Source organism: Porites lutea, chromosome 4, assembly GCF_958299795.1.
Source record: "Porites lutea chromosome 4, jaPorLute2.1, whole genome shotgun sequence".
In the NCBI taxonomy this organism is placed as follows: domain Eukaryota; kingdom Metazoa; phylum Cnidaria; class Anthozoa; order Scleractinia; family Poritidae; genus Porites; species Porites lutea.
In genome coordinates, this window is record NC_133204.1 from 50,477,354 (window position 1) to 50,499,623 (window position 22,270).

Genomic DNA, 22,270 nt, shown 5'->3' on the forward strand with positions numbered 1-22,270 from the left:
TAAGCGCGTAAACATAAAACAATGTTCATGTTTAATCCCAACCTTTTTTTTGTAACCTTTTAAATCAAACTTTGATTGGGCTTACTAAACCAGGTAGAAATTTTGGGTTGGGCGCGTCCCGGAAAAGCAGAGAACACCTTTAATGACATTGAAATAGTTGAAGAAGATATCCAGGATGTCGTCAAGCCAGTCTTTAGACAGTTTCGAAGTGCGCAAATAAGGTATTTTTATGATTAATCCTACACACTTTTGGTAACATTTTCTTAACATCTTTTTTTAAGCTTATTTCGCTAAGTTTAAATTTTGGGCTACCCGCATCCAAGAAACGCCCAAAGAACCTTTAATTACATTTGATTAGTGGCATAATATCTTAAAAATATCGTCCAGATTTTTTTTAGAGAGTTTTTAAGCGCGCAAACATAAAAAAATGTTCATGTTTAATCCGAACCTTTTTTTTTGCAACCTTTTAAATCAAACTTTGATGGGCTTACTAAACCAGGTAGAAATTTTGGGTTGGGCGCGTCCCGGAAAAGCAGAAAACACCTTTAATGACATTGAAATAGTTGAAGAAGATATCCAGGATGTCGTCAAGCCAGTCTTTAGACAGTTTCGAAGTGCGCAAATAAGGTATTTTTATGATTAATCCTACACACTTTTGGTAACATTTTCTTAACATCTTTTTTTAAGCTTATTTCGCTAAGTTTAAATTTTGGGCTACCCGCATCCAAGAAACGCCCAAAGAACCTTTAATTACATTTGATTGGTGGCATAATATCTTAAAAATATCGTGCAGATTTTTTTTAGAGAGTTTTTAAGCGCGCAAACATAAAAAAATGTTCATGTTTAATCCCAACCTTTTTTTTGTAACCTTTTAAATCAAACTTTGATTGGGCTTACTAAACCAGGTAGAAATTTTGGGTTGGGCGCGTCCCGGAAAAGCAGAAAACACCTTTAATGACATTGAAATAGTGGAAGAAGATATCCAGGATGTCGTCAAGCCAGTCTTTAGACAGTTTCGAAGTGCGCAAATAAGGTATTTTTATTATTAATCCTACACACTTTTGGTAACATTTTCTTAACATCTTTTTTTAAGCTTATTTCGCTAAGTTTAAATTTTGGGCTACCCGCATCCAAGAAACGCCCAAAGAACCTTTAATTACATTTGATTAGTGGCATAATATCTTAAAAATATCGTGCAGATTTTTTTTTGGGAGTTTTTAAGCGCGCAAACATAAAAAAATGTTCATGTTTAATCCGAACCTTTTTTTTGTAACCTTTTAAATCAAACTTTGATTGGGCTTACTAAACCAGGTAGAAATTTTGGGTTAGGCGCGTCCCGGAAAAGCAGAAAACACCTTTAATGACATTGAAATAGTTGAAGAAGATATCCAGGATGTCGTCAAGGCAGTCTTTAGACAGTTTCGAAGTGCGCAAATAAGATATTTTTATGATTAATCCTACACACTTTTGGTAACATTTTCTTAACATCTTTTTTTAAGCTTATTTCGCTAAGTTTAAATTTTGGGCTACCCGCATCCAAGAAACGCCCAAAGAACCTTTAATTACATTTGATTAGTGGCATAATATCTTAAAAATATCGTGCAGATTTTTTTTAGAGAGTTTTTAAGCGCGCAAACATAAAAAAATGTTCATGTTTAATCCGAACCTTTTTTTTGTAACCTTTTAAATCAAACTTTGATTGGGCTTACTAAAGCAGGTAGAAATTTTGGGTTGGGCGCGTCCCGGAAAAGCAGAAAACACCTTTAATGACATTGAAATAGTTGAAGAAGATATCCAGGATGTCGTCAAGCCAGTCTTTAGACAGTTTCGAAGTGCGCAAATAAGGTATTTTTATGATTAATCCTACACACTTTTGGTAACATTTTCTTAACATCTTTTTTTAAGCTTATTTCGCTAAGTTTAAATTTTGGGCTACCCGCATCCAAAAAACGCCCAAAGAACCTTTAATTACATTTGATTAGTGGCATAATATCTTAAAAATATCGTGCAGATTTTTTTTAGAGAGTTTTTAAGCGCGCAAACATAAAGAAATGTTCATGTTTAATCCGAACCTTTTTTTTGTAACCTTTTAAATCAAACTTTGATTGGGCTTACTAAAGCAGGTAGAAAGTTTGGGTTGGGCGCGTCCCGGAAAAGCAGAAAACACCTTTAATGACATTGAAATAGTTGAAGAAGATATCCAGGATGTCGTCAAGCCAGTCTTTAGACAGTTTCGAAGTGCGCAAATAAGGTATTTTTATGATTAATCCTACACACTTTTGGTAACATTTTCTTAACATCTTTTTTTAAGCTTATTTCGCTAAGTTTAAATTTTGGGCTACCCGCATCCAAGAAACGCCCAAAGAACCTTTAATTACATTTGATTAGTGGCATAATATCTTAAAAATATCGTGCAGATTTTTTTTAGAGACTTTTTAAGCGCGCAAACATAAAAAAATGTTCATGTTTAATCCCAACCTTTTTTTTGTAACCTTTTAAATCAAACTTTGATTGGGCTTACTAAACCAGGTAGAAATTTTGGGTTGGGCGCGTCCAGGAAAAGCAGAAAACACCTTTAATGACATTGAAATAGTTGAAGAAGATATCCAGGATGTCGTCAAGCCAGTCTTTAGACAGTTTCGAAGTGCGCAAATAAGGTATTTTTATGATTAATCCTACACACTTTTGGTAACATTTTCTTAACATCTTTTTTTAAGCTTATTTCGCTAAGTTTAAATTTTGGGCTACCCGCATCCAAGAAACGCCCAAAGAACCTTTAATTACATTTGATTAGTGGCATAATATCTTAAAAATATCGTCCAGATTTTTTTTAGAGAGTTTTTAAGCGCGCAAACATAAAAAAATGTTCATGTTTAATCCAAACCTTTTTTTTGTAACCTTTTAAATCAAACATTGATTGGGCTTACTAAAGCAGGTAGAAAGTTTGGGTTGGGCGCGTCCCGGAAAAGCAGAAAACACCTTTAATGACATTTAAATAGTTGAAGAAGATATCCAGGATGTCGTCAAGCCAGTCTTTAGACAGTTTCGAAGTGCGCAAATAAGGTATTTTTATGATTAATCCTACACACTTTTGGTAACATTTTCTTAACATCTTTTTTTAAGCTTATTTCGCTAAGTTTAAATTTTGGGCTACCCGCATCCAAGAAACGCCCAAAGAACCTTTAATTACATTTGATTAGTGGTATAATATCTTAAGAATATCGTCCAGATTTTTTTTAGAGAGTTCTTAAGCGCGCAAACATAAAAAAATGTTCATGTTTAATCCGAACCTTTTTTTTGTAACCTTTTAAATCAAACTTTGATTGGGCTTACTAAACCAGGTAGAATTTTTGGGTTGGGCGCATCACGGAAAAGCAGAAAACACCTCTAATGACACTGAAATAGTTGAAGAATATATCCAGGATGTGGTCAAGCCAGTCTTTAGACAGTTTCAAAGAGCGCAAATAAGATATTTTTATGATTAATCCTACACACTTTTGGTAACATTTTCTTAACATCTTTTTTTAAGCTTATTTCGCTAAGTTTAAATTTTGGGCTACCCGCATCCAAGAAACGCCCAAAGAACCTTTAATTACATTTGATTAGTGGCATAATATCTTAAAAATATCGTGCAGATTTTTTTTAGAGAGTTTTTAAGCGCGCAAACATAAAAAAATGTTCATGTTTAATCCGAACCTTTTTTTTGTAACCTTTTAAATCAAACTTTGATTGGGCTTACTAAAGCAGGTAGAACGTTTGGGTTGGGCGCGTCCCGGAAAAGCAGAAAACACCTTTAATGACATTGAAATAGTTGAAGAAGATATCCAGGATGTCGTCAAGCCAGTCTTTAGCCAGTTTCGAAGTGCGCAAATAAGGTATTTTTATGATTAATCCTACACACTTTTGGTAACATTTTCTTAACATCTTTTTTTAAGCTTATTTCGCTAAGTTTAAATTTTGGGCTACCCGCATCCAAGAAACGCCCAAAGAACCTTTAATTACATTTGATTAGTGGTATAATATCTTAAGAATATCGTCCAGATTTTTTTTAGAGAGTTCTTAAGCGCGCAAACATAAAAAAATGTTCATGTTTAATCCGAACCTTTTTTTTGTAACCTTTTAAATCAAACTTTGATTGGGCTTACTAAACCAGGTAGAATTTTTGGGTTGGGCGCATCACGGAAAAGCAGAAAACACCTTTAATGACATTGAAATAGTTGAAGAATATATCCAGGATGTGGTCAAGCCAGTCTTTAGACAGTTTCAAAGTGCGCAAATAAGATATTTTTATGATTAATCCTACACACTTTTGGTAACATTTTCTTAACATCTTTTTTTAAGCTTATTTCGCTAAGTTTAAATTTTGGGCTACCCGCATCCAAGAAACGCCCAAAGAACCTTTAATTACATTTGATTAGTGGCATAATATCTTAACAATATGGTGCAGATTTTTTTTTAGAGAGTTTTTAAGCGCGCAAACATAAAAAAATGTTCATGTTTAATCCGAACCTTTTTTTTGTAACCTTTTAAATCAAACTTTGATTGGGTTTACTAAACCAGGTAGAAATTTTGGGTTGGGCGCGTCCCGGAAAAGCAGAAAACACCTTTAATGACATTGAAATAGTTGAAGAATATATCCAGGATGTCGTCAAGCCAGTCTTTAGACAGTTTCGAAGTGCGCAAATAAGGTATTTTTATGATTAATCCTATACATTTTTGGTAACATTTTCTTAACATCTTTTTTTAAACTTATTTCGCTAAGTTTAAATTTTGGGCTACCCGCATCCAAGAAACGCCCAAAGAACCTTTAATTACATTTGATTAGTGGCATAATATCTTAAAAATATCGTGCAGATTTTTTTTAGAGAGTTTTTAAGCGCGCAAACATAAAAAAATGTTCATGTTTAATCCGAACCCTTTTTTTGTAACCTTTAAAATCAAACTTTGATTGGCCTTACTAAACCAGGTAGAAATTTTGGGTTGGGCGCGTCCCGGAAAAGCAGAAAACACCTTTAATGACATTGAAATACTTGAAGAAGATATCCAGGATGTCGTCAAGCCAGTCTTTAGACAGTTTGGAAGTGCGCAAATAAGGTATTTTTATGATTAGTCCTACACACTCTTGGTAACATTTTCTTAACATCTTTTTTTAAGCTTATTTCGCTAAGTTTAAATTTTGGGCTACCCGCATCCAAGAAACGCCAAAAGAACCTTTAATTACATTTGATTAGTGGCATAATATCTTAAAAATATCGTGCAGATTTTTTTTAGAGAGTTTTCAAGCGCGCAAACATAAAAAAATGTTCATGTTTAATCCGAACCTTTTTTTTGTAACCTTTTAAATCAAACTTTGATTGGGCTTACTAAAGCAGGTAGAAAGTTTGGGTTGGGCGCGTCCCGGAAAAGCAGAAAACACCTTTAATGACATTGAAATAGTTGAAGAATATATCCAGGATGTCGTCAAGCCAGTCTTTAGACAGTTTCGAAGTGCGGAAATAAGGTATTTTTATGATTAATCCTACACACTTTTGGTAACATTTTCTTAACATCTTTTTTTAAGCTTATTTCGCTAAGTTTAAATTTTGGGCTACCCGCATCCAAGAAACGCCCAAAGAACCTTTAATTACATTTGATTAGTGGCATAATATCTTAAAAATATCGTGCAGATTTTTTTTAGAGAGTTTTTAAGCGCGCAAACATAAAAAAATGTTCATGTTTAATCGGAACCTTTTTTTTGTAACCTTTTAAATCAAACTTTGATTGGGCTTACTAAACCAGGTAGAAATTTTGGGTTGGGCGCGTCCCGGAAAAGCAGAAAACACCTTTAATGACATTGAAATAGTTGAAGAATATATCCAGGATGTAGTCAACCCAGTCTTTAGACAGTTACGTAGTGCGCAAATAAGGTATTTTTATGATTAATCCTACACACGTTTGGTAACATTTTCTTAACATCTTTTTTTAAGCTTATTTCGCTAAGTTTAAATTTTGGGCTACCCGCATCCAAGAAACGCCCAAAGAACCTTTAATTACATTTGATTAGTGGTATAATATCTTAAGAATATCGTCCAGATTTTTTTTAGAGAGTTCTTAAGCGCGCAAACATAAAAAAATGTTCATGTTTAATCCGAACCTTTTTTTTGTAACCTTTTAAATCAAACTTTGATTGGGCTTACTAAACCAGGTAGAAATTTTGGGTTGGGCGCATCACGGAAAAGCAGAAAACACCTTTAATGACATTGAAATAGTTGAAGAATATATCCAGGATGTGGTCAAGCCAGTCTTTAGACAGTTTCGAAGTGCGCAAATAAGATATTTTTATGATTAATCCTACACACTTTTGGTAACATTTTCTTAACATCTTTTTTTAAGCTTATTTCGCTAAGTTTAAATTTTGGGCTACCCGCATCCAAGAAACGCCAAAAGAACCTTTAATTACATTTGATTAGTGGCATAATATCTTAAAAATATGGTCCAGATTTTTTTTAGAGAGTTTTTAAGCGCGCAAACATAAAAAAATGTTCATGTTTAATCCGAACCTTTTTTTTGTAACGTTTGAAATCAAACTTTGATTGGGCTTACTAAACCAGGTAGAAATTTTGGGTTGGGCGCGTCCCGGAAAAGCAGAAAAGACCTTTAAAAAAAGATGTTAAGAAAATGTTACCAAAAGTGTGTAGGATTAATCATAAAAATACCTTATTTGCGCACTTCGAAACTGTGTAATGACTGGCTTGACGTCATCCTGGATTTATTCTTCAACTATTTCAATGTCATTAAAGGTGTTTTCTGCTTTTCCGGGACGCGCCCAACCCAAAATTTCTACCTGGTTTAGTAAGCCCAACCAAAGTTTGATTTAAAAGGTTACAAAAAAAAGGTTCGGATCAAACATGAAAATTTTTTTATGTTTGCGCGCTTAAAAACTCTCTAAAAAAAATCTGGACGATAGTTTTAAGATATTATGCCACTAATCAAATGTAATTAAAGGTTCTTTGGGCGTTTCTTGGATGCGGGCAGCCCAAAATTTAAACTTAGCGAAATAAGCTTAAAAAAACATGTTAAGAAAATGTTACCAAAAGTGTGTAGGATTAATCATAAAAATACCTTATCTGCGGACTTCGAAACTGTCTAAAGACTGGCTTGACGACATCCTGGATATATTTTTCAACTATTTCAATGTCATTAAAGGTGTTTTTTGCTTTTCCGGGACGCGCCCAACCCAAAATTTCTACCTGGTTTAGTAAGTCCAATCAAAGTTTGATTTAAAAGATTACAAAAAAACGGTTCGGATTAGACATGAACATTTTTTTATGTTTGCGCGCTTAAAAACTCTCTAAAAAAATCTTGACGATATTTTTAAGATATTATGCCACTAATCAAATGTAATTAAAGGTTCTTTGGGCGTTTCTTGGATGCGGGTAGCCCAAAATTTAAACTTAGCGAAATAAGCTTAAAAAAAGATGTTAAGAAAATGTTACCAAAAGTGTGTAGGATTAATCATAAAAATACCTTATTTGCGCACTTCGAAACTGTCTAAAGACTGGCTTGACGACATCCTGGATATATTCTTCAACTATTTCAATGTCATTAAAGGTGTTTTCTGCTTTTCCGGGTGGCGCCCAACCCAAAATTTCTACCTGGTTTAGTAAGCCCAATCAAAGTTTGATTTAAAAGGTTACAAAATAAAGGTTCGGATTAAACATGAACATTTTCTTATGTTTGCGCGCTTAAAAACTCTCTAAAAAAATCTGGACGATATTATTAAGATATTATCCCACTAATCAAATGTAATTAAAGGTTCTTTGGGCGTTTCTTGGATGCGGGTAGCCTAAAATTTAAACTTAGCGAAATAAGCTTAAACAAAGATGTTAAGAAAATGTTACCAAAAGTGTGTAGGATTAATCATAAAAATACCTTATTTCCGCACTTCGAAACTGTCTAAAGACTGGCTTGACGACATCCTGGATATATTCTTCAACTATTTCAATGTCATTAAAGGTGTTTTCTGCTTTTCCGGGACGCGCCCAACCCAAAATTTCTACCTGGTTTAGTAAGCCCAAGCAAAGTTTGATTTAAAAGGTTACAAAAAAAAGGTTCGGATTAAACATGAACATTTTTTTATGTTTGCGCGCTTAAAAACTCTCTAAAAAAAATCTGGACCATATTTTTAAGATATTATGCCACTAATCAAATGTAATTAAAGGTTCTTTGGGCGTTTCTTGGATGCGGGTAGCCCAAAATTTAAACTTAGCGAAATAAGCTTAAAAAAAGATGTTAAGAAAATGTTACCAAAAGTGTGTAGGATTAATCATAAAAATACCTTATTTGCGCACTTCGAAACTGTCTAAAGACTGGCTTGACCACATCCTGGATATATTCTTCAACTATTTCAATGTCATTAAAGGTGTTTTCTGCTTTTCCGGGACGCGCCCAACCCAAAATTTCTACCTGGTTTAGTAAGCCCAATCAAAGTTTGATTTAAAAGGTTACAAAAAAAAGGTTCGGATTAAACATGAACATTTCTTTATGTTTGCGCGCTTAAAAACTCTCTAAAAAAAATCTGCACGATATTTTTAAGATATTATGCCACTAATCAAATGTAATTAAAGGTTCTTTGGGCGTTTCTTGAATGCGGGTAGCCCAAAATTTAAACTTAGCGAAATAAGCTTAAAAAAAGATGTTAAGAAAATGTGACCAAAAGTGTGTAGGATTAATCATAAAAATACCTTATTTGCGCACTTCGAAACTGTCTAAAGACTGGCTTGACCACATCCTGGATATATTCTTCAACTATTTCAATGTCATTAAAGGTGTTTTCTGCTTTTCCGGGACGCGCCCAACCCAAAATTTCTAACTGGTTTAGTAAGCCCAATCAAAGTTTGATTTAAAAGGTTAGAAAATAAAGGTTCGGATTAAACATGAACATTTTTTTATGTTTCCGCGCTTAAAAACTCTCTAAAAAAAATCTGCACGATATTTTTAAGATATTATGCCACTAATCAAATGTAATTAAAGGTTCTTTGGGCGTTTCTTTGATGCGGGTAGCCCAAAATTTAAACTTAGCGAAAGAAGCTTAAAAAAAGATGTTAAGAAAATGTTACCAAAAGTGTCTAGGATTAATCATAAAAATACCTGATTTGCGCACTTCGAAACTGTCTAAAGACTGGCTTGACGACATCCTGGATATCTTCTTCAACTATTTCAATGTCATTAAAGGTGTTTTCTGCTTTTCCGGGACGTGCCCAACCCAAAATTTCTACCTGGGTTTAGTAAGCCCAATCAAAGTTTCATTTAAAAGGTTACAAAAAAAAGGTTCGGATTAAACATGAACATTTTTTTATGTTTGCGCGCTTAAAAACTCTCTAAAAAAAATCTGCACGATATTTTTAAGATATTATGCCACTAATCAAATGTAATTAAAGGTTCTTTGGGCGTTTCTTGGATGCGGGTAGCCCAAAATTTAAACTTAGCGAAATAAGCTTAAAAAAAGATGTTAAGAAAATGTTACCAAAAGTGTGTAGGATTAATCATAAAAATACCTTATTTGCGCACTTCGAAACTGTCTAAAGACTGGCTTGACGACATCCTGGATATCTTCTTCAACTATTTCAATGTCATTAAAGGTGTTTTCTGCTTTTCCGGGACGCGCCCAACCCAAAATTTCTACCTGGTTTAGTAAGCCCAATCAAAGTTTGATTTAAAAGGTTACAAAAAAAAGGTTCGGATTAAACATGAACATTTTTTTATGTTTGCGCCCTTAAAAACCCTCTAAAAAAAATCTGCACGATATTTTTAAGATATTATGCCACTAATCAAATGTAATTAAAGGTTCTTTTCACGTTTCTTGGATGCGGGTAGCCCAAAATTTAAACTTACCGAAATAAGCTTAAAAAAAGATGTTAAGAAAATGTTACCAAAAGTGTGTAGGATTAATCATAAAAATACCTTATTTGCGCACTTCGAAACTGTCTAAAGACTGGCTTGACAACATCCTGGATATATTCTTCAACTATTTCAATGTCATTAAAGGTGTTTTCTGCTTTTCCGGGACGCGCCCAACCCAAAATTTCTACCTGGGTTTAGTAAGCCCAATCAAAGTTTGATTTAAAAGGTTACAAAAAAAAGGTTCGGATTAAACATGAACATTTTTTTATGTTTGCGCGCTTAAAAACTCTCTAAAAAAAATATGCACGATATTTTTAAGATATTATGCCACTAATCAAATGTAATTAAAGGTTCTTTGGGCGTTTCTTGGATGCGGGTAGCCCAAAATTTAAACTTAGCGAAATAAGCTTAAAAAAAGATGTTAAGAAAATGTTACCAAAAGTGTGTAGGATTAATCATAAAAATACCTTATTTGCGCACTTCGAAACTGTCTAAAGACTGGCTTGACAACATCCTGGATATATTCTTCAACTATTTCAATGTCATTAAAGGTGTTTTCTGCTTTTCCGGGACGCGCCCAACCCAAAATTTCTACCTGGGTTTAGTAAGCCCAATCAAAGTTTGATTTAAAAGGTTACAAAAAAAAGGTTCGGATTAAACATGAACATTTTTTTATGTTTGCGCGCTTAAAAACTCTCTAAAAAAAATCTGGACCATCTTTTTAAGATATTATGCCACTAATCAAATGTAATTAAAGGTTTTTTTGGGCGTTTCTTGGATGCGGGTAGCCCAAAATTTAAACTTAGCGAAATAAGCTTAAAAAAAGATGTTAAGAAAATGTTACCAAAAGTGTGTAGGATTAATCATAAAAATACCTTATTTGCGCACTTCGAAACTGTCTAAAGACTGGCTTGACGACATCCTGGATATCTTCTTCAACTATTTCAAAGTCATTAAAGGTGTTTTCTGCTTTTCCGGGACGCGCCCAACCCAAAATTTCTACCCGGGTTTAGTAAGCCCAATCAAAGTTTGATTTAAAAGGTTACAAAACAAAGGTTCGGATTAAACATGAACATTTTTTTATGTTTGCGCGCTTAAAAACTCTCTAAAAAAAATCTGCACGATATTTTTAAGATATTATGCCACTAATCAAATGTAATTAAAGGTTCTTTGGGCGTTTCTTGGATGCGGGTAGCCCAAAATTTAAACTTAGCGAAATAAGCTTAAAAAAAGATGTTAAGAAAATGTTACCAAAAGTGTGTAGGATTAATCATAAAAATACCTTATTCGCGCACTTCGAAACTGTCTAAAGACTGGCTTGACGACATCCTGGATATCTTCTTCAACTATTTCAATGTCATTAAAGGTGTTTTCTGCTTTTCCGGGACGCGCCCAACCCAAAATTTCTACCTGGGTTTAGTAAGCCCAATCAAAGTTTCATTTAAAAGGTTACAAAAAAAAGGTTCGGATTAAACATGAACATTTTTTTATGTTTGCGCGCTTAAAAACTCTCTAAAAAAAATCTGCACGATATTTTTAAGATATTATGCCACTAATCAAATGTAATTAAAGGTTCTTTGGGCGTTTCTTGGATGCGGGTAGCCCAAAATTTAAACTTAGCGAAATAAGCTTAAAAAAAGATGTTAAGAAAATGTTACCAAAAGTGTGTAGGATTAATCATAAAAATACCTGATTTGCGCACTTCGAAACTGTCTAAAGACTGGCTTGACGACATCCTGGATATCTTCTTCAACTATTTCAATGTCATTAAAGGTGTTTTCTGCTTTTCCGAGACGCGCCCAACCCAAAATTTCTACCTGGTTTAGTAAGGCCAATCAAAGTTTGATTTAAAAGGTTACAAAAAAAACGTTCGGATTAAACATGAACATTTTTTTATGTTTGCGCGCTTAAAAACTCTCTAAAAAAAATCTGCACGATATTTTTAAGATATTATGCCACTAATCAAATGTAATTAAAGGTTCTTTGGGCGTTTCTTGGATGCGGGTAGCCCAAAATTTAAACTTAGCGAAATAAGCTTAAAAAAAGATGTTAAGAAAATGTTACCAAAAGTGTGTAGGATTAATCATAAAAATACCTTATTTGCGCACTACGAAACTGTCTAAAGACTGGCTTGACGACATCCTGGATATCTCCTTCAACTATTTCAATGTCATTCAAGCCCAATCAAAGTTTGATTTAAAAGGTTACAAAAAAAAGGTTCGGATTAAACATGAACATTTTTTTATGTTTGCGCGCTTAAAAACTCTCTAAACAAAATCTGCACGATATTTTTAAGATATTATGCCACTAATCAAATGTAATTAAAGGTTCTTTGGGCGTTTCTTGGATGCGGGTAGCCCAAAATTTAAACTTAGCGAAATAAGCTTAAAAAAAGATGTTAAGAAAATGTTACCAAAAGTGTGTAGGATTAATCATAAAAATACCTTATTTGCGCACTTCGACACTGTCTAAAGACTGGCTTGACGACATCCTGGATATCTTCTTCAACTATTTCAATGTCATTAAAGGTGTTTTCTCCTTTTCCGAGACGCGCCCAACCCAAAATTTCTACCTGGTTTAGTAAGCCCAATCAAAGTTTGATTTAAAAGGTTACAAAAAAAAGTTTCGGATTAAACATGAACATTTTTTTATGTTTGCGCGCTTAAAAACTCTCTAAAAAAAATCTGCACGATATTTTTAAGATATTATGCCACTAATTAAATGAAATTAAAGGTTCTTTGGGCGTTTCTTGGATGCGGGTAGCCCAAAATTTAAACTTAGCGAAATAAGCTTGAAAAAAGATGTTAAGAAAATGTTACCAAAAGTGTGTAGGATTAATCATAAAAATACCTTATTTGCGCACTTCGAAACTGTCTAAAGACTGGCTTGACGACATCCTGGATATCTTCTTCAACTATTTCAATGTCATTCAAGCCCAATCAAAGTTTGATTTAAAAGGTTACAAAAAAAAGGTTCGGATTAAACATGAACATTTTTTTATGTTTGCGCGCTTAAAAACTCTCTAAAAAAAATCTGCACGATATTTTTAAGATATTATGCCACTAATCAAATGTAATTAAAGGTTCTTTGGGCGTTTCTTGGATGCGGGTATCCCAAAATTTAAACTTAGCGAAATAAGCTTAAAAAAAGATGTTAAGAAAATGTTACCAAAAGTGTGTAGGATTAGTCGTAAAAATCCCTTATTTGCGCACTTCGAAACTGTCTAAAGACTGGCTTGACGACATCCTGGATATCTTCTTCAACTATTTCAATGTCATTAAAGGTGTTTTCTGCTTTTCCGGGACGCGCCCAACCCAAAATTTCTACCTGGTTTAGTAAATCCAATCAAAGTTTGATTTAAAATGTTACAAAAAAAAAGGTTCGGATTAAACATGAACATTTTTTTATGTTTGCGCGCTTAAAAACTCTCTAAAAAAAATCTGCACGATATTTTTAAGATATTATGCCACTAATCAAATGTAATTAAAGGTTCTTTGGGCGTTTCTTGGATGCGGGTAGCCCAAAATTTAAACTTAGCGAAATAAGCTTAAAAAAAGATGTTAAGAAAATGTTACCAAAAGTGTGTAGGATTAATCATAAAAGTACCTTATTTGCGCACTACGAAACTGTCTAAAGACTGGCTTGACGACATCCTGGATATCTTCTTCAACTATTTCAATGTCATTCAAGCCCAATCATAGTTTGATTTAAAAGGTCACAAAAAAAAGGTTCGGATTAAACATGAACATTTTTTTATGTTTCCGCGCTTAAAAACTCTCTAAAAAAAATCTGCACGATATTTTTAAGATATTATGCCACTAATCAAATGTAATTAAAGGTTCTTTGGGCGTTTCTTGGATGCGGGTAGCCCAAAATTTAAACTTAGCGAAATAAGCTTAAAAAAAGATGTTAAGAAAATGTTACCAAAAGTGTGTAGGATTAGTCATAAAAATACCTTATTTGCGCACTTCGAAACTGTCTAAAGACTGGCTTGACGACATCCTGGATATCTTCTTCAACTATTTCAATGTCATTAAAGGTGTTTTCTGCTTTTCCGGGACGCGCCCAACCCAAAATTTCTACCTGGTTTAGTAAATCCAATCAAAGTTTGATTTAAAATGTTACAAAAAAAAAGGTTCGGATTAAACATGAACATTTTTTTATGTTTGCGCGCTTAAAAACTCTCTAAAAAAAATCTGCACGATATTTTTAAGATATTATGCCACTAATCAAATGTAATTAAAGGTTCTTTGGGCGTTTCTTGGATGCGGGTAGCCCAAAATTTAAACTTAGCGAAATAAGCTTAAAAAAAGATGTTAAGAAAATGTTACCAAAAGTGTGTAGGATTAATCATAAAAGTACCTTATTTGCGCACTACGAAACTGTCTAAAGACTGGCTTGACGACATCCTGGATATCTTCTTCAACTATTTCAATGTCATTCAAGCCCAATCAAAGTTTGATTTAAAAGGTTACAAAAAAAAAGGTTCGGATTAAACATGAACATTTTTTTATGTTTGCGCGCTTAAAAACTCTCTAAAAAAAAATCTGGACAATATTTTTAAGATATTATGCCACTAATCAAATGTAATTAAAGGTTCTTTGGGCGTTTCTTGGATGCGGGTAGCCCAAAATTTAAACTTAGCGAAATAAGCTTAAAAAAAGATGTTAAGAAAATGTTACCAAAAGTGTGTAGGATTAATCATAAAAATACCTTATTTGCGCACTTCAAAACTGTCTAAAGACTGGCTTGACGACATCCTGGATATCTTCTTCAACTATTTCAATGTCATTAAAGGTGTTTTCTGCTTTTCCGGGACGCGCCCAACCCAAAATTTCTACCTGGTTTAGTAAGCCCAATCAAAGTTTGATTTAAAAGGTTAAAAAAAAAAGGTTCGGATTAAACATGATCATTTTTTTATGTTTGCGCGCTTAAAAACTCTCTAAAAAAAATCTGCACGATATTTTTAAGATATTATGCCACTAATCAAATGTAATTAAAGGTTCTTTGGGCGTTTCTTGGATGCGGGTAGCCCAAAATTTAAACTTAGCGAAATAAGCTTAAAAAAAGATGTTAAGAAAATGTTACCAAAAGTGTGTAGGATTAATCATAAAAGTACCTTATTTGCGCACTACGAAACTGTCTAAAGACTGGCTTGACGACATCCTGGATATCTTCTTCAACTATTTCAATGTCATTCAAGCCCAATCAAAGTTTGATTTAAAAGGTTACAAAAAAAAAGGTTCGGATTAAACATGAACATTTTTTTATGTTTGCGCGCTTAAAAACTCTCTAAAAAAAAATCTGGACAATATTTTTAAGATATTATGCCACTAATCAAATGTAATTAAAGGTTCTTTGGGCGTTTCTTGGATGCGGGTAGCCCAAAATTTAAACTTAGCGAAATAAGCTTAAAAAAAGATGTTAAGAAAATGTTACCAAAAGTGTGTAGGATTAATCATAAAAATACCTTATTTGCGCACTTCAAAACTGTCTAAAGACTGGCTTGACGACATCCTGGATATCTTCTTCAACTATTTCAATGTCATTAAAGGTGTTTTCTGCTTTTCCGGGACGCGCCCAACCCAAAATTTCTACCTGGTTTAGTAAGCCCAATCAAAGTTTGATTTAAAAGGTTAAAAAAAAAAGGTTCGGATTAAACATGATCATTTTTTTATGTTTGCGCGCTTAAAAACTCTCTAAAAAAAATCTGCACGATATTTTTAAGATATTATGCCACTAATCAAATGTAATTAAAGGTTCTTTGGGCGTTTCTTGGATGCGGGTAGCCCAAAATTTAAACTTAGCGAAATAAGCTTAAAAAAAGATGTTAAGAAAATGTTACCAAAAGTGTGTAGGATTAATCATAAAAATACCTTATTTGCGCACTTCGAAACTGTCTAAAGACTGGCTTGACGACATCCTGGATATCTTCTTCAACTATTTCAATGTCATTAAAGGTGTTTTCTGCTTTTCCGGGACGCGCCCAACCCAAAATTTCTACCTGGTTTAGTAAGCCCCATCAAAGTTTGATTTAAAAGGTTAAAAAAAAAAGGTTCGGATGAAACATGAACATTTTTTTATGTTTGCGCGCTTAAAAAATCTCTAAAAAAAATCTGCACGATATTTTTAAGATATTATGCCACTAATGAAATGTAATTAAAGGTTCTTTGGGCGTTTCTTGTATGCGGGTAGCCCAAAATTTAAACTTAGCGAAATAAGCTTAAAAAAAGATGTTAAGAAAATGTTACCAAAAGTGTGTAGGATTAATCATAAAAATACCTTATTCGCGCACTTCGAAACTGTCTAAAGACTGGCTTGACGACATCCTGGATATCTTCTTCAACTATTTCAATGTCATTAAAGGTGTTTTCTGCTTTTCCGGGACGCGCCCAACCCAAAATTTCTACCTGGTTTAGTAAGCCCAATCAAAGTTTGATTTAAAAGGTTACAAAAAAAAGGTTCGGATTAAACATGAACATTTTTTTATGTTTGCGCGCTTAAAAACTCTCTAAAAAAAATCTGCACGATATTTTTAAGATATTATGCCACTAATCAAATGTAATTAAAGGTTCTTTGGGCGTTTCTTGGATGCGGGTAGCCCAAAATTTAAACTTAGCGAAATAAGCTTAAGAAAAGATGTTAAGAAAATGTTACCAAAAGTGTGTAGGATTAATCATAAAAATACCTTATTTGCGCACTTCGAAACTGTCTAAAGACTGGCTTGACGACATCCTGGATATCTTCTTCAACTATTTCAATGTCATTAAAGGTGTTTTCTGCTTTTCCGGGACGCGCCCAACCCAAAATTTCTACCTGGTTTAGTAAGCCCAATCAAAGTTTGATTTAAAAGGTTACAAAAAAAAGGTTCGGATTAAACATGAACATTTTTTTATGTTTGCGCGCTTAAAAACACTCTAAGAAAATCTGCACGATATTTTTAAGATATTATGCCACTAATCAAATGTAATTAAAGGTTCTTTGGGCGTTTCTTGGATGCGGATAGCCCAAAATTTAAACTTAGCGAAATAAGCTTAAAAAAAGACGTTAAGAAAATGTTACCAAAAGTGTGTAGGATTAATCGTAAAAATCCCTTTTTTGCGCACTTCGAAACTGTCTAAAGACTGGCTTGACGACATCCTGGATATATTCTTCAACTATTTCAATGTCATTAAAGGTGTTTTCTGCTTTTCCGGGACACGCCCAACCCAAAATTTCTACCTGGTTTAGTAAGCCCAATCAAAGTTTGATTTAAAAGGTTACAAAAAAAAAGGTTCGGATTAAACATGAACATTTTTTTATGTTTGCGCCCTTAAAAACTCTCTAAAAAAAATCTGCACGATATTTTTAAGATATTATGCCACTAATCAAATGTAATTAAAGGTTCTTTGGGCGTTTCTTGGATGCGGGTAGCCCAAAATTTAAACTTAGCGAAACAAGCTTAAAAAAAGATGTTAAGAAAATGTTACCAAAAGTGTGTAGGATTAATCATAAAAATACCTTATTTGCGCACTTCGAAACTGTCTAAAGACTGGCTTGACGACATCCTGGATATCTTCTTCAACTATTTCAATGTCATTAAAGGTGTTTTCTCCTTTTCCGGGACGCGCCCAACCCAAAATTTCTACCTGGTTTAGTAAGCCCAATCAAAGTTTGATTTAAAAGGTTACAAAAAAAAGGTTCGGATTAAACATGAACATTTTTTTATCTTTGCGCGCTTAAAAACTCTCTAAAAAAAATCTGCACGATATTTTTAAGATATTATGCCACTAATCAAACGTAATTAAAGGTTCTTTGGGCGTTTCTTGGATGCGGGTAGCCCAAACTTTAAACTTAGCGAAATAAGCTTAAAAAAAGATGTTAAGAAAATGTTACCAAAAGTGTGTAGGATTAATCATAAAAATACCTTATTTGCGCACTTCGAAACTGTCTAAAGACTGGCTTGACGACATCCTGGATATCTTCTTCAACTATTTCAATGTCATTAAAGGTGTTTTCTGCTTTTCCGGGACGCGCCCAACCCAAAATTTCTACCTGGTTTAGTAAGCCCAATCAAAGTTTGATTTAAAAGGTTACAAAAAAAAAGGTTCGGATTAAACATGAACATTTTTTTTATGTTTGCGCGCTTAAAAACTCTCTAAAAAAAATCTGCACGATATTTTTAATATATTATGCCACTAATCAAATGTAATTAAAGGTTCTTTGGGCGTTTCTTGGATGCGGGTAGCCCAAAATTTAAACTTAGCGAAATAAGCTTAAAAAAAGATGTTAAGAAAATGTTACCAAAAGTATGTAGGATTAATCACAAAAACACCTTATTTGCGCACTTCGAAACTGTCTAAAGACTGGCTTGACGACATCCTGGATATCTTCTTCAACTATTTCAATGTCATTAAAGGTGTTTTCTGCTTTTCCGGGACGCGCCCAACCCAAAATTTCTACCTGGTTTAGTAAGCCCAATCAAAGTTTGATTTAAAAGGTTAAAAAAAAAAAGGTTCGGATTAAACATGAACATTTTTTTATGTTTGCGCGCTTAAAAACTCTCTAAAAAAAATCTGCACGATATTTTTAAGATATTATGCCACTAATCAAATGTAATTAAAGGTTCTTTGGGCGTTTCTTGGATGCGGGTAGCCCAAAATTTAAACTTAGCGAAATAAGCTTAAGAAAAGATGTTAAGAAAATGTTACCAAAAGTGTGTAGGATTAATCATAAAAATACCTTATTTGCGCACTTCGAAACTGTCTAAAGACTGGCTTGACGACATCCTGGATATCTTCTTCAACTATTTCAATGTCATTAAAGGTGTTTTCTGCTTTTCCGGGACGCGCCCAACCCAAAATTTCTACCTGGTTTAGTAAGCCCAATCAAAGTTTGATTTAAAAGGTTAAAAAAAAAAAGGTTCGGATTAAACATGAACATTTTTTTATGTTTGCGCGCTTAAAAACTCTCTAAAAAAAATATGCACGATATTTTTAAGATATTATGCCACTAATCAAATGTAATTAAAGGTTCTTTGGGCGTTTCTTGGATGCGGGTAGCCCAAAATTTAAACTTAGCGAAATAAGCTTAAAAAAAGATGTTAAGAAAATGTTACCAAAAGTGTGTAGGATTAATCATAAAAATACCTTATTTGCGCACTTCGAAACTGTCTAAAGACTGGCTTGACGACATCCTGGATATCTTCTTCAACTATTTCAATGTCATTAAAAGTATTTTCAGCTTTTCCGGGACGCGCCCAACCCAAAATTTCTACCTGGGTTTAGAAAGCCCAATCTAAGTTTGATTTAAAAGGTTACAAAAAAAAGGTTCGGATTAAACATGAACATTTTTTTATGTTTGCGCGCTTAAAAACTCTCTAAAAAAAATCTGGACAATATTTTTAAGATATTATGCCACTAATCAAATGTAATTAAAGGTTCTTTGGCCGTTTGTTGGATGCGGGTAGCCCAAAATTTAAACTTAGCGAAATAAGCTTAAAAAAAGATGTTAAGAAAATGTTACCAAAAGTGTGTAGGATTAATCATAAAAATACCTTATTTGCGCACTTCGAAACTGTCTAAAGACTGGCTTGACGACATCCTGGATATCTTCTTCAACTCTTTCAATGTCATTAAAGGTGTTTTCTGCTTTTCCGGGACGCGCCCAACCCAAAACTTCTACCTGGTTTAGTAAGCCCAATCAAAGTTTGATTTAAAAGGTTAAAAAAAAAAAGGTTCGGATTAAACATGAACATTTTTTTATGTTTGCGCGCTTAAAAACTCTCTAAAAAAAATCTGCACGATATTTTTAAGATATTATGCCACTAATCAAATGTAATTAAAGGTTCTTTGGGCGTTTCTTGGATGCGGGTAGCCCAAAATTTAAACTTAGCGAAATAAGCTTAAAAAAAGATGTTAAGAAAATGTTACCAAAAGTATGTAGGATTAATCACAAAAATACCTTATTTGCGCACTTCGAAACTGTCTAAAGACTGGCTTGACGACATCCTGGATATCTTCTTCAACTATTTCAATGTCATTAAAGGTGTTTTCTGCTTTTCCGGGACGCGCCCAACCCAAAATTTCTACCTGGTTTAGTAAGCCCAATCAAAGTTTGATTTAAAAGGTTACAAAAAAAAGGTTCGGATTAAACATGAACATTTTTTTATGTTTGCGCGCTTAAAAACTCTCTAAAAAAAATCTGCACGATATTTTTAAGGTATTATGCCACTAATCAAATGTAATTAAAGGTTCTTTGGGCGTTTCTTGGATGCGGGTAGCCCAAAATTTAAACTTAGCGAAATAAGCTTAAAAAAAGATGTTAAGAAAATGTTACAAAAAGTATGTAGGATTAATCACAAAAATACCTTATTTGCGCACTTCGAAACTGTCTAAAGACTGGCTTGACGACATCCTGGATATCTTCTTCAACTATTTCAATGTCATTAAAGGTGTTTTCTGCTTTTCCGGGACACGCCCAACCCAAAATTTCTACCTGGTTTAGTAAGCCCAATCAAAGTTTGATTTAAAAGGTTACAAAAAAAAAGGTTCGGATTAAACATGAACAATTTTTTTATGTTTGCGCGCTTAAAAACTCTCTAAAAAAAATCTGCACGATATTTTTAAGATATTATGCCACTAATCAAATGTAATTAAAGGTTCTTTGGGCGTTTCTTGGATGCGGGTAGCCCAAAATTTAAACTTAGCGAAATAAGCTTAAAAAAAGATGTTAAGAAAATGTTACCAAAAGTGTGTAGGATTAATCATAAAAATACCTTATTTGCGCACTTCGAAACTGTCTAAAGACTGGCTTGACGACATCCTGGATATCTTCTTCAACTATTTCAATGTTATTAAAGGTGTTTTCTGCTTTTCCGGGACGCGCCCAACCCAAAATTTCTACCTGGTTTAGTAAGCCCAATCAAAGTTTGATTTAAAAGGTTACAAAAAAAAGGTTCGGATTAAACATGAACATTTTTTTATGTTTGCGCGCTTAAAAACTCTCTAAAAAAAATCTGCACGATATTTTTAAGATATTATGCCACTAATCAAACGTAATTAAAGGTTCTTTGGGCGTTTCTTGGATGCGGGTAGCCCAAACTTTAAACTTAGCGAAATAAGCTTAAAAAAAGATGTTAAGAAAATGTTACCAAAAGTGTGTAGGATTAATCATAAAAATAGCTCATTTGCGCACTTCGAAACTGTCTAAAGACTGGCTTGACGACATCCTGGATATCTTCTTCAACTATTTCAATGTCATTAAAGGTGTTTTCTGCTTTTCCGGGACGCGCCCAACCCAAAATTTCTACCTGGTTTAGTAAGCCCAATCAAAGTTTGATTTAAAAGGTTACAAAAAAAAAGGTTCGGATTAAACATGAACATTTTTTTTATGTTTGCGCGCTTAAAAACTCTCTAAAAAAAATCTGCACGATATTTTTAAGATATTATGTCACTAATCAAATGTAATTAAAGGTTCCTTGGGCGTTTCTTGGATGCGGGTAGCCCAAAATTTAAACTTAGCGAAATAAGCTTAAAAAAAGATGTTAAGAAAATGTTACCAAAAGTATGTAGGATTAATCACAAAAATACCTTATTTGCGCACTTCGAAACTGTCTAAAGACTGGCTTGACGACATCCTGGATATCTTCTTCAACTATTTCAATGTCATTAAAGGTGTTTTCTGCTTTTCCGGGACGCGCCCAACCCAAAATTTCTACCTGGTTTAGTAAGCCCAATCAAAGTTTGATTTAAAAGGTTAAAAAAAAAAAGGTTCGGATTAAACATGAACATTTTTTTATGTTTGCGCGCTTAAAAACTCTCTAAAAAAAATCTGCACGATATTTTTAAGATATTATGCCACTAATCAAATGTAATTAAAGGTTCTTTGGGCGTTTCTTGGATGCGGGTAGCCCAAAATTTAAACTTAGCGAAATAACCTTAAGAAAAGATGTTAAGAAAATGTTACCAAAAGTGTGTAGGATTAATCATAAAAATACCTTATTTGCGCACTTCGAAACTGTCTAAAGACTGGCTTGACGACATCCTGGATATTTTCTTCAACTATTTCAATGTCATTAAAGGTGTTTTCTGCTTTTCCGGGACGCGCCCAACCCAAAATTTCTACCTGGTTTAGTAAGCCCAATCAAAGTTTGATTTAAAAGGTTAAAAAAAAAAAGGTTCGGATTAAACATGAACATTTTTTTATGTTTGCGCGCTTAAAAACTCTCTAAAAAAAATCTGCACGATATTTTTAAGATATTATGCCACTAATCAAATGTAATTAAAGGTTCTTTGGGCGTTTCTTGGATGCGGGTAGCCCAAAATTTAAACTTAGCGAAATAAGCTTGAAAAAAGATGTTAAGAAAATGTTACCAAAAGTGTGTAGGATTAATCATAAAAATACCTTA